Here is a 13,061-nt window from a genome sequence, read left to right on the forward strand (position 1 = left end):
CTCACATGAATTCATTTTACGCAATAGGTTAGGTAGGAGGGCCATAGGGATTTTTATTTTTATGATTTAAGCAGTATCTGTTTTTTGTTTTTTTTACATTTGGATTTTCAGTAATAACCTTGTTACATAAATGTTTACTCCCCAATGTGTTATTTTCAATAGAAAGCTATATGTAGGTGGAAATTGTGGAGGAGGCTGCCAAATGTGGAGGCATAGAGTGAAGTGGATGTTGCTGTCTGTAGCCAGGTTGGCCACTAGAAGGAGCTCTGGTGCCTGATATCTCTCCATGTAATGTTCAGAGGGATAGAAGTAGATGGAGGTATGAGTATGTTTATGAAAAAACACCTTCTAAACCTCCACCTCCAGTGTTTGCGGTGCATTATCTCCCACATGTCTCTGATATAGGTCTCTATTCAATCTGTATTGCTGAAGCTGGTTTCAAAGATTGCACAATAGAAATGTAAGGGTATTATCCAACTGAACAGACATACTGTATGCAGCGTTTACCATGAATGCAGTCTCCGCACACGCAGGAACATGTCCTTTAAATTTCAATCACGCTGTAACACTGATTGTCTGCGATATCGATTGAATAGAGCCCATAGACAGCTATAATGCATACATACATCATTGCCTGGACTGGTTTATCTCTGATCATTTGAAACCATTGATAATCTCTAGTTATTGAATATAGGCAATTGAGTACCAAGGCAAGAACCCTACCTCCACACACATGTACACACCTTGTACGTGTACATGCATGTATGCACACTGTAGTGTATGTGTTAGAAATGGATGATTACATCTGATGCAATAAGGCTAACATGATAAAATGGTCTTGTTTACACTGTAGATCCCAATGTGATATATATCAACATCAGTGCTAAAAATATCTACATTAGATGTAATACTAACAGCATGTGATATCTGTATCTGAATCAGGTGTGGTAGTTTATCCTTGTCAGACAGGATGGATGTAGTGTTAGACCCTCACTGTCTAATAATACTATGATCTGAGAAGAACTCCCATCCTTTCTTGGTTGAATGTACAGCAAATAACATGGAGGGCAAAAAATGGCTAATAATGCATATGGGGGGAATTCCGACCTGAGTTAAGCGCGCGCGTAAATGGAACGTAATTCCTGTTTTATGCACTTTTCTCTCTGTGTATTCCGATCTTGAATTTAAGCAAGAGAATAGCATGCCATTCATCCGCTATTCATTTGGGGTGGTGATCAAAGAAATGAAGGCGTGTCTACAGATACGCCGTATTCTGACCTTGACTTAATTCCCTCATAATTCCACCACCTTTACTCTCGATGAATACATTTGAGCAACCTGTCTGTTCCAAGTGAAACATCTACTTTATTTTTTCCAATAGAAATAACCCCATTCGCCATGCACTGTAATTTCCAAATTGATAAGAGCTATTGATAAGAGCTAGGTAAATGAGTAAGCCGTTTGGATAAGGGGATAGCAAATATGAATGACAATTGTTCCATCTATTTTACCTTATGATTGCGAAGACAAATGTGAAACCCGTCATATGGCAGCAAACTGAAGCATATCAACATACCACCTTTTCCACAGTGAAGTTGATGAAATGCTGGCCTTAACTTACAAGGATGAAAATTGGATACCCAAGATATAGGTTTCTGTAGCCATGCACAAATGACAGCATAGCGCCAAACCTACCGAGTTGATTTACGATTTCAAGAATGTTTAAATTATAGACTTTTCACTGTATTTTTTTAAATGTGTATTGTTTTAAATATTAGCCATTACTGGTAGCCACCGTCAGCTATACCCATATATATTATCACTTTAGTGTTAGTTTCCTTCCATTCCATTCCATATTTAATTTACCTTTCTTTCCTCTGTCACATTCGTGTGGTTGTTCCTGAGGATTGCTAACAATAGTGGATCATATTAGGATGATGTATTACAAGTTGTGCAATAATTTGGGACATGTAGCCTATCTGAATCATTATGGAACACAGACCATACATAGGAGTTTAAACCTGGAGCCTGGCACATGGTTCACGACGACTGGACCATTGTCTTCACAGTTCCATGGTCATTGAGGATTATTAGGGTAGATTTATAGGAATACTGTTCAAACCCTATTGTACACTTTTCTCACCTTCCAATATGTTATGTATTGAACAATTGAACATAGCAACTTTCAGGATGAATCAAACCACTATTTTTAATTCACCAATATATTTAGTTCATAAAGTCTCTCCAAACAGTATTTTCTTTATCTACTGTACCAATTGGTGCTGAAAAGTAGATGAATTTGCCTACGTGGCTTTCTTTCACTGATCCCTAAGTGAGTCTGTTGGGAAAATTCAAATGAATGGTACACCAAATTTAAAGGGATGGCTTGAGATACAGTAAATGTACTGAAAACCCTATTGAATGAAAACTCGATGAGAAAATCTGTTGGCCAGCAAGTGGAAGGGTTTTCAGCAGTTGAATTACATTAATTCAGCGCGCACAAGGGAACCACGCCTGCAAAGTCCATTACGCAGCTGCATAAGGTAAGTCTGAATGCCAACTATTGAGAAGTGTGTAGAAAAGGCCTGTGTAAGAAAGGCATACATTTCCTAAGTATGAATCAGAAAAATAACAATTAAGGTATCATTTCTGTGTTTCTGTTTGAGGGCAAATACTTCTGATCCAGGTAGTACAGAACTGTCGGTGATGAGTGTACAGGTTTTTCCACACGGTAAGCAAGCACACAGGACTCACTCTGCCTAAGCCCTAGTGTGTGAATATCACTCCCCGACATCCGTTCATGTCAGCTCATTGTCTTTATCTGTGCAAAGAGCGATCAACAAAAAAAATAAGGTCATCTCAGCTCCTGTGGGTTCGGAGCAGTGCGCCTTCGCATGGGTTCCTTCCGGGCACAGGGTCTTCCTCATTGGTGCCACTCATGAGGAGCTGTTGATTTATCACTCTGAGTAAAGAGGGCGAGACAGATGGTGTTTTTTCTTCCTGGGTTGACCTTTGGTTGGCCGCACCTCCGTTAGCATATAAGCGTTAGCATATCAGGTGAAGGGTCAAGGCGTTGAAGGGCCAAGGGTGTAGTTTAACATTTTAACCTCGTTCTTTGGCTAATGCTGCTCTGACTAATAGTTATTGTAGAACTAGATCAAATTCAGAAACAAAAAAAAATGATGTAGTTTAAACTTGACCTGGAATTGTTATCACCCCATTTCTTTTTGATGTAAGCATATCAACTATATGAACTATTAGTATGCTCCATGCTAGTATCGTCCAACTGCGAATCAACAATGATTTCACAACATAAGTCTGGCAGTAACTAAAACCCAGCAAAATTAGCAATATGGGTTGTTTGTTTACATGTCCTCACCTACTATAGGTACTGGACAGTAAACAAAAAGATAACCCACCCATCCATATTCCTCTACATCAGACCTGCTACAACCCACCACATAGTCATTAAATTGCATAGACTTGTAAAACAAGTTCTACATTTTAAGTCGTGATTTTCTTCCACTAAACCATTTTCCATTTTATTTTAAAGGTGTTGAGTGTAAATGAATGTGGAACATCACTAGTGGCCCCATAAATTAATCATTAAATACTTAGCAGTTTAACCTGAGGTGGCGTTAAATTGAAAGTTGAATCATTTTGACTAATTTCATTGGATGCCCTCATTATACATGCACTGACAAACTTTAATCAGAATTAAAGCCGGATTTACCTAGCTTTAGCTCGGTTATTGTTTTTATGGATATATTTCTTACAATGGGGTTCATGTTAAACAAAGAGAATGGAAAAGTTAAGCGGAGTCAATCCTAATTCACCTGCCATGAGAGAAAGGTACCCTTATTGTTCTCCGGTAAGTTTGGTTTCCATGGAGAAAATGACAAATTGTCCCTCCAGACAAACACCTACAGCACACTTTAATTATTAAAATCAGAGAAGTCATACAAATAAGCTCTAATGCTAATCGACATGCAAAAACAGAACACTTCATGTTTGACCCATGTGAACTCAATGTATTGATATTCTGAAAATAATGTTTTAATTTAACAGTTTGGTAACATTAGAGAGACACTGTGAAGACAAACCGCTAAAAGCAGCAGATTTCTGTGGTGTGCTGGTTGGCGACGAATGATGGCAATTCAACATGTAGAATCATCCGGAAATGACGACCAATATTCTGGTCAGAGGTGATGTGGCAATCCGCTGCTTTTATCCGTTCATCTTCGTGTTGTGTCAGGATGGTGGGAATTGTGAGGTTCAGCCCCTACAGCCAAAATGCATTCTTGTCCACCACGGGTTGAGGTTTCACCAGATTTAACCCTATATTATCTACAGCCTCAATATCTAACCACTGAAGACCATGCTCCATAAGTGGCCACAGATCCAATCAGAGGGTACATGCCAACACCAGGTATAAACTGGGTCTTAGTTGGTTCTACAGCTAACTACAGAATCCTTTGATAAATGTTTTTGCTGTATATTCAGATCGTATCACACAGGATTTGTATTGGAATTTCATTGGCCTTAAATATTTTTGACCAGTTCTACCTCACAAAAGAGTTTCAGTGTGTTTTCACAAGGAGAAAATAAAGACTGTAGATACAATTAACTGTCACGTTGTATAAATGATTGGAAACAGGCGCAGGAATTCGTAATAGGGGGGTTTAATACTCCACCCAAAATATACAACATGCCATGAAAGGTACGGGGACGAAGCCCAAAACAAACACAAAAACACAGGGATGTAACCCAAACAAAAGAGCAAGGTTAAACCTCTAATGAATACACGTGACGATCCCCGTAATAACAAGTGCACAACAATAACGAGTACACAATACACGCAGCACAAAAGCCGACAAAACAAAGCACAGGTACTCACAAGACCAACGGACATGGGAACAATAACCGACAAAACAATTTGTGAACAGAGGGCACATATATACAATTACTAATCAGGGGAAATGGGAACCAGGTGTGCATAATGAAACAGTTCAGTGACGCCTAGCGGCCGGTGACGTAGACCTCCAGAGCTGGTGCACGGCATGAGCAGCAGTCCCGGGGAATCCGTGACATTAACATCCTAATGTTACGCTCGTCGATGGAAGGATTGGACCAAGGTGCAGCGTGGTAGGCGTACATTTTAAATTTATTAAATGAACACCGAAAACAAAACAAATACAAACGAAAACGTAATGTTCAGTAGGGCATAAGCACAGTACCAAAAACAAGATCCCACAAACTAAAGGTGGAAAAAGGCTGCCTAAGTATGATCCCCAATCAGAGACAACGATAGACAGCTGCCTCTGATTGAGAACCATACCCGGCCAACAAAGAAATAGAAAACATAGATTTCCCACCCTAGTCACACCCTGACCTAACCAAATAGAGAATAAAAGGGATCTCTAAGGTCAGGGCGTGACACCTAAATGCTTTCAATTCAGAGTAAGATATATTTTCGGCAGACGGGTAAAGAGATTCATTGATTTACTACCATCTCCCCTGCTCGAACCCTCTCTCTATGTGACATTAATATTAGTAACAAAATAATAATGCAAAAGTGTCATTATGAGTACAGGAGCATGCTGCCTTTTTCCTGAAATTGATATTAGCACCGGGTTGCCAGAGGAACACAGAACACACACACTGCCATTAAATTGCTCCAGGAGCAGCTATGAGTTGTCCATTGGAATGGGAGCTTCGTTTGGAGAAAGTTGGGGGCTGTAAATGGTGGAGCAGGGTGACTCAGTCCATTACAAAGCCGCAATGGCCGCTGTGGCACTCGTTATCAACTAAAGAAGTGATGCAGGCTCCCAATGGGGAAGGAAAGGGGCTTTGTTACAGTGGTTGAGGAAAATTACTAGATAGGCAACTCTGTTTACTTGCCTCCCAAAGTCTTCATAGAGAGTAGCCCGTTGTAATGGCAGAGTAGGTAAACATGAACTTTTCTGTCCCCTGCTAGCTTTGAAAAGGAAAGATATATTTTTGGTGACAGGTTATGATTGGAAAGTGAGTCAGGCAGGCAGTCAGCTTTGGATACTCTGGCTCCGATGGCACCAACAAAACATTTTGTCCCCAAATTTCATTCTGTAAATAACCTTTCAAAGCAAGCTTCTCTAATGTTTGCACTTACCACCATTGCCCATTATTTCCAATGTGCAATTATTAGCACGGTGGTGATTGCGCTGAGGTAATTGCAAATTAAGTGGGATGCTTTATCTCAGCAATTTGTGTCCAACTACAAACCCGCGGAAGTAATTTCAAATCTGACTTTGTTTTGTCCCCTCTCCATTTTTCTTACACCTACATGAAAATGTCAGAATTAATGGCTAGTCTATTGACATCCCAAATTCGGTGCATCCATTGATGTTTCAATATTGTTAAGGGTTTCTAGCACAAATATCCCATTGTAATGTTGCAAATACATGTTATTTTGTGTGGAATCCTCACACCCATCTGTCAAGCAGATACAAGGCCTTCAGTGTAAACATTTTACCATAGGTTCTATGGCTTCTTCATGCCTACATTGTTCTTTATCTGTCACAGTTAAAGTCCTCTCTCAAGAGTACACAGTATGTAATGTATATAAAGCATCATTCCCATTGTCATTATCATAATTCTGATTTCATGATCATCCCCACTATCAGCAGTACTATTACCACTAGTTCAGTCTAATGGCCTACACTCATGCATCAAACACAAAGGCTATAGCAAAATAAATAAATAATAGCCTTCACATATCTACCGTGCCTATTTTCCCTCTCATTTCACATGCCAGGTTATATTGTCTTCAATGTGAACGTATCTACTTCCCCATTCACAAAATTATGGGCCTGTCCTCATATTAATGGGGATATACAGTATATAAAGTCATTACTAAAGGAAACAATGGTGTCAGATAGGAGACTGTATTATAGGGGGAAGGATGGTAACAGTTGTGAATGAAAAGCACATCTTGTTGTTCACACAAGGTTGCAGGCTTGGTTTAAACAACCTAACACATTGGAAGAAATATTCATTATAATATTTTGCATCTTTTATTTGGGCAAGTGAACACATTTGTATACAGACATATAGGAGTAGAATATGAAACATGGATGTGTTCTGAGAAAGACTTTGCATCTAGACAGTTCTCTCCTGCACTAAGCCAAAATGTGCAATGTCCCACATCTCTAGCAATTTTCTGCTTGTGAGCAGCCATGAGATGTATATTTGCGTGTCTAAGAGAACTTTTAAGGAATCGTTTTAAAACCTCTCAACCGTTTGATGTCTCGGGGTAAACAAACAAACACACCAATCAATGACATGCCTAGTTACAAATAACAGGTCCATGGTGTGGATTCCATTAAAACCGTTAGAGTGATATTATGACAGAAATCGTAAACCAACTGAGGCAAAGTCAAGCATTGCCACCTAATGTCTGTTGTTGCCATATATGGTCAAATTGATGCATTAAGGCACTGAATGGCGACATTGGAAAAGCTTGAAAGCTTTGCATTCAAACAAACCAATTTAAGACACAAAAGCCAGCGACAGATCATTAGTGGGGTCCGTGGGTCTGTCATGGATCACAGATATGTAAAGAACATGCTATGTTGATCAGATCTCCCAGACAGAGCAAGCTGTTAAGACTTTCACTCAAACCCAAATGCAGAGTTTCTGGCCTTGCTCATCTTTAAGCACAAGTTATTTCTCAAAAACAAAACTGTAAAAACAATGAGCCAAACTACAGAAAAAAATTCTGGTGGAGGCAAACAAAGAAATGATTAACGTATTAACTTCTAGGTAAGTGGATCTTGCTACATTTCACAAAATAACAATGACTCAAAGCAACTAGAAGGCATAAACAACAGCATGCAACTTGTGTCCAGTGAAAAAAGCTTTTTACAAACATTGCTCCAGTTACTGAGTTTCAATTACACATTGTATTGAATTGTTACAAAGCAGCATCAACAGAATAGGCTTAGCTAAATTATTACAAAATGAAATAGGACCCTGCTGTATTATTTAAGTAATGGTGAGACAGGACAAAATATTTGAAAATAGACTATGATCATTTGGGGGAAACAAATTCAATCAAAACGTGAAAAGGCCAGCATATACCTTTTTCCTTCCAGTGATTGATAGAGTATCTGTTGAGCCGCAGAAATACTCTTGTTGAGTTCAATAGACAATTCCACCTACCCATTTTCCTCTCAAACTGAAGCAATTTTGATAATCAGCATCCTTTCTACCTCTTGACCCTGGCCATAGTGAGGAATGTATTGACGCTATTAAGTCAGTTGAAATTCTTCCCCCTCACACAGCATCAGTGGTTCGATTTAGATACTGGAGAGGGAAATTCTAGCTCCATGTACTGTATGGCCATAATGCAACTGATATAGTTATGTATCCTAACTGTCACAATGTTCAGCATTCCACCAGTTTTGGTTATGTTTTGTATATATGCATGCCAGCACTAAGTACAAGAAATCTGAGCGAAAAAGGACATGTTGGGAAAAAATGCTCATGTAGTATTTCTGTCCTTCCAGGCAAGATAGATTCCAGGGGAACTGGTGCTCATGCCTTGACATGAAATCTCCTAGCAACACATGTGTGGAACATTCTGGAATCCTCCTGATAGGGGTCTCATGTTTGGCACGCCCCGCTTCTCCTCCACAACCACAAGTGTCTCCATGTCTCAGGACAGCAGATGATGCCACATGACATCTGTGCTGGGCTCTGGCAGCCAACTAGCAGATAGGCTTCTATCAGGGGCACAAGGTGACTTTGAGCCCTGGCAGAATGACAAGCCGGTGCAGCATCCTTGCTCAGGCAATCAAAAGCCAGGGCGTAATACAGACAACAACCCAAAGTCAACATCTGCAGTAGGCTGTTGCGAGAGATTGTCACTGAGAGTTGGAGTGAAACCTCACCATAAGACACCTTGAGTGCGGGGTCAGCAGTGGTGAGAACTGCTGTGTGCTTTGGAGAGATATAGACCTTGAATCCATCTGTGTCAATGTCACAATTTCTTGGAAAAGGGAGAATAACTCAACATGTACTGCACTGACACAAATAACTGATGATTGGTTGTAAGAAATTGATAAGAAAAAGATTGTGGGAGCTGTACTGTTAGATTTCAGTGCAGCCTTTGATATTATTGACCATAACCTGTTGAGAAAACATATGATTTATGGCTTTTTAACCTGAACCATATCATGGATTCAGAGCTATCTATCTAATGGAACTCAGAGGATTTTCTTTAATGGAAGCCTCTCTAATATCAAACATTTAGGGTGTGGTGTTTATTTTACTAGGCAAGTCAGTTAAGAACAAATTCTTATTTTCAATGACAGCCTAGGAACAGTGGCTTAACTTCCTTGTTCAGGGGCAGAAGAACAGATTTCTACCTTGTCAGCACAGGGATTCGATCTTGCAACCTTTCAGTTACTAGTCCAATGCTCTAACCACTAGGCTACATCGCCTCCCTGGCAGTGTACCTCAAGTCAGCTCTCTAGGCCCTCTACTCTTTTCTAGTTTTATCAATGACCAGCCACTGGCATTAAACAAAGCCTGTGTGTCCATGTATGCTGATGACTCAACCATGTACAGTGCCGTGGGAAATTATTTGTCCCGTTCTGATTTTCTATATTTTTGATACTAAATGTTATCAAATCTTCAACCAAAACCTAATATTAGATAAAGAGAACCTGAGTTTGCAAATAACCAAACAAATTGATACTTATTTATTTAATTAATAAAGTTATGCAACACCCAATTCCCCTGTGTGAAAAAGTAATTGCCGCCTTAACCTCAATAACTGGTTGTCCCACCTTTAGCTGCAATGACTGCAACCAAATACTTCCTGTAGTTTGTTGATCAGTCTCTCACATCGCTGTGAGGAATTTTGGCCCACTCTTGCATGCAGAACTGCTTTAACTCAGTGACATTTGTGGGTATTCAAGCATGAGTTGCTAATTTCAAATCCTGCCAATACATCTCAATTGGGATTAGGTCTGGACTTTGACTAGGCCATTCCAAAACTTCAAATCTGTTGATTGTGTGTCTTCGATCATTGTCTTGCTGCATGACTCAGCTGTGCCTTAGCTTCAGCTTTCAGACAGATGGCCTGACATTCTCCTGTAGAATTCTCTGATATGGAGCAGCATCCATGGTTCCTTCTATTAAGGCAAGTCGTCCAGGTCCTGGGGCAGCAAAGCATTGCCAAACCATCCCACTAACGCCACCATGCTTGACCGTTGGTATAAGGTTCTTATTGTGGAATGCAGTGTTTGGTTTTCGCTAGACACAAATGGGACCCATCACATCCAAAAAGATGACTGAAGTTGTCTAAAAGGCACCTGGAAGCACCTGGATGATCATCAAGTCTCTTGGAAGAATGTTCTATGGACAGATGATTTGAAATAATAACTTTTTGGACAACGTGGGTCCCAAACTTTAAATAAAGTGCATTTAAAGTTTGATATAATTAGATTGAGTCCTATTCTTTAACTTAGATTGTCGGTTGAGACAGAGACGTGAATCCAACATAAATTATTAATTTGTAGACATACTGGAATTAAAGCCTGGCTAAGTCAGTGGCACAGATGGAACTATTCAAGGAGAATATACATCTCCTTCAAATGTTGATATTTGGCTGCATTGACAACCAAACACAATTCAAAATCCAGTTTGTATACAAATTAATAATTGAAATGTTGGATTCATGCCTCCATCTCAACCAAAAATCTAAGTTAAAGAATAGAACTTAATCTAATCAACCTTTAAATGCATTTTAAATCAAGTTTGATTTGATTTAGTCATATTCTTTAACTTACATTTTTGGTTGGGATGGAGATGTGAATCCAACATATTAGTGATTAACTTGAAGGTTAAACTTGAAATCAGCCAAAGTGTCATGTGTGCTCCCTCTCTGGCCTCTAGGTCACCAGGCTGCTAGTTATGGTGCACACCTGTCACCATCGTTATGCGCACCTGCGTGTCGTCAGACTCACCTGGACTCCATCACTTCCCTGATTACCTCCCCTATACACTACCGTTCAAAAGTTTGGGGTCACATAGAAATGTCCATGTTTTTGAAAGAAAAGCACATTTTCTGTCCATTAAAATCACATAAAATTGATCAGAAATACTGTGTAGACATTGTTAATGTTGTAAATGACTATTATAGCTGGAAATGGCTGATTATTTGTAATGGAATATCTACTTAGGGGTACAGAGGCCCATTATCAGCAACCATCACTATTGTGTTCCAATGGCATGTTGTGTTAGCTAATCTAAGTTTATAATTTTAAAATGCTAATTGATCATTAGAAACCCTTTTGCAATTATGTTAGCACAACTGAAAACTGTTGTTCTGATTAAAGAAGCAACAAAACTGGCCTTCTTAAGACTAGTTGAGCATCTGGAGCATCAGCATTTGTGGGTTTGATTACAGGCTCAAAATGGCCAGAAACAAAGACCTTTCTTCTGAAACTCGTCAGTCTATTCTTGTTCTGAGAAATGAAGGCTACTCCATTGGAGAAACTGCAAAGAAACTGAAGATCTCGTACAACGCTGTGTACTACTCCCTTCACAGAACAATGCAAACTGGCTCAGAATAGAAAGAGGAGTGGGAGGCCCCGGTGCACAACTGAGCAAGAGGACAAGTACATTAGAGTGTCTAGTTTGAAAAACAGATGCCTCATAAGTCCTCAACTGGCAGCTTCATTAAATAGTACCCGCAAAACACCAGTCTCAAAGTCAACAGTGAAGAGGCGACTCCGGGATGCTGGCCTTCTAGGCAGAGTTGCAAAGAAAAAGCCATATCTCAGACTGGCCAATAAAAATAAAAGATTAAGATGGGCAAAAGAACACAGACACTGGACAGAGGAACTCTGTCTAGAAGGCCAGCATCCCGGAGTCGCCTCTTCACTGTTGACGTTGAGTAAAAGCTGGGCTGGGCTTGGTTAAATCCCTGGATGGGAGACCAAATTAATAGCTGTAGATCAACTCTCTAGTCGGAGGTGCTGCCCAGCCTATTGTTGTTTTTTTATATAGTGGATATAACATTGAAGATCTGACGTGGTATAAATTCAAAATGTTATACAAGGTTTGTCTTTTTTTTTTACAATGATAACATAATCCTGTGATTGAGATTTCACCCTCAAAACAACAGTTGATGACTTTTAAAAAAATACAATGTATTTTTCACTTAGAGTCTATGTTTCAATACATTGACAAGTTACGTTGAAACAACGTTGGTTCAACCAGTTTGTGCCCAGTGGGACAGCAGTTCTATCTTTTCAAATTTTGTCTGCTTTTCTATATTATTTTTTACAGCAGTCTATATGATTTAGTGGAAACACTTTGTTAAGAGCACTCAAAGATGGTAAATAGCTCCATTGAGTGCCCAGATTGTGTTCTTGACACAAGCATGGGAAATCTCTATATGACCATGGTTGAGCAGTCACAGAGCGTGTGTTGTTGCCTGAACTTCTAAAGACTTCCACCATGGGCTCTGTTAAAAAATGATCTACAGGCAGCACTTGAATCACATTCAAAACGTTTGATGAAAAACTATTATCAAGAAATATCATCAGGAGTGTGAGCAATGTCAAACTATAAGTGAGGATGTATCACGTTTAATTTCAATGTGGACAACAGCTTCCATATTTTCCATCTTGTCATATTGTACACTGAACAAAAATATAAACGCAACATGTAAAGTGCTGGTCCCATGTTTCATGAGCTGAAATAAAAGATCCCAGAAATGTTCCAAACACACAAAAAGTTTATTTTGCTCATATTCTTTGCACAAATTTGTTTACATCCCTGTTAGTAAGCGTTTCTCCTTTGCCAAGATAATCCATCCACCTGATAGGTGTGGCATATCAAGAAGCTGATTAAACAGCATGATCATTACACAGGTGCACCTTGTGCTGGGGGCAATAAATGGCCACTCTAAAATGTGCAGTTTTGTCACACAACTCAATGCCACATTTGTCTCAAGTTTTGAGGGAGCGTGCAATTGGCTGCAGGACTGTCCACCAGAGCTGTTGCCA

The sequence above is a fragment of the Salmo salar genome, chromosome ssa13 (assembly GCF_905237065.1).
Source record: "Salmo salar chromosome ssa13, Ssal_v3.1, whole genome shotgun sequence".
Taxonomy (NCBI): Eukaryota; Metazoa; Chordata; class Actinopteri; order Salmoniformes; family Salmonidae; genus Salmo; species Salmo salar.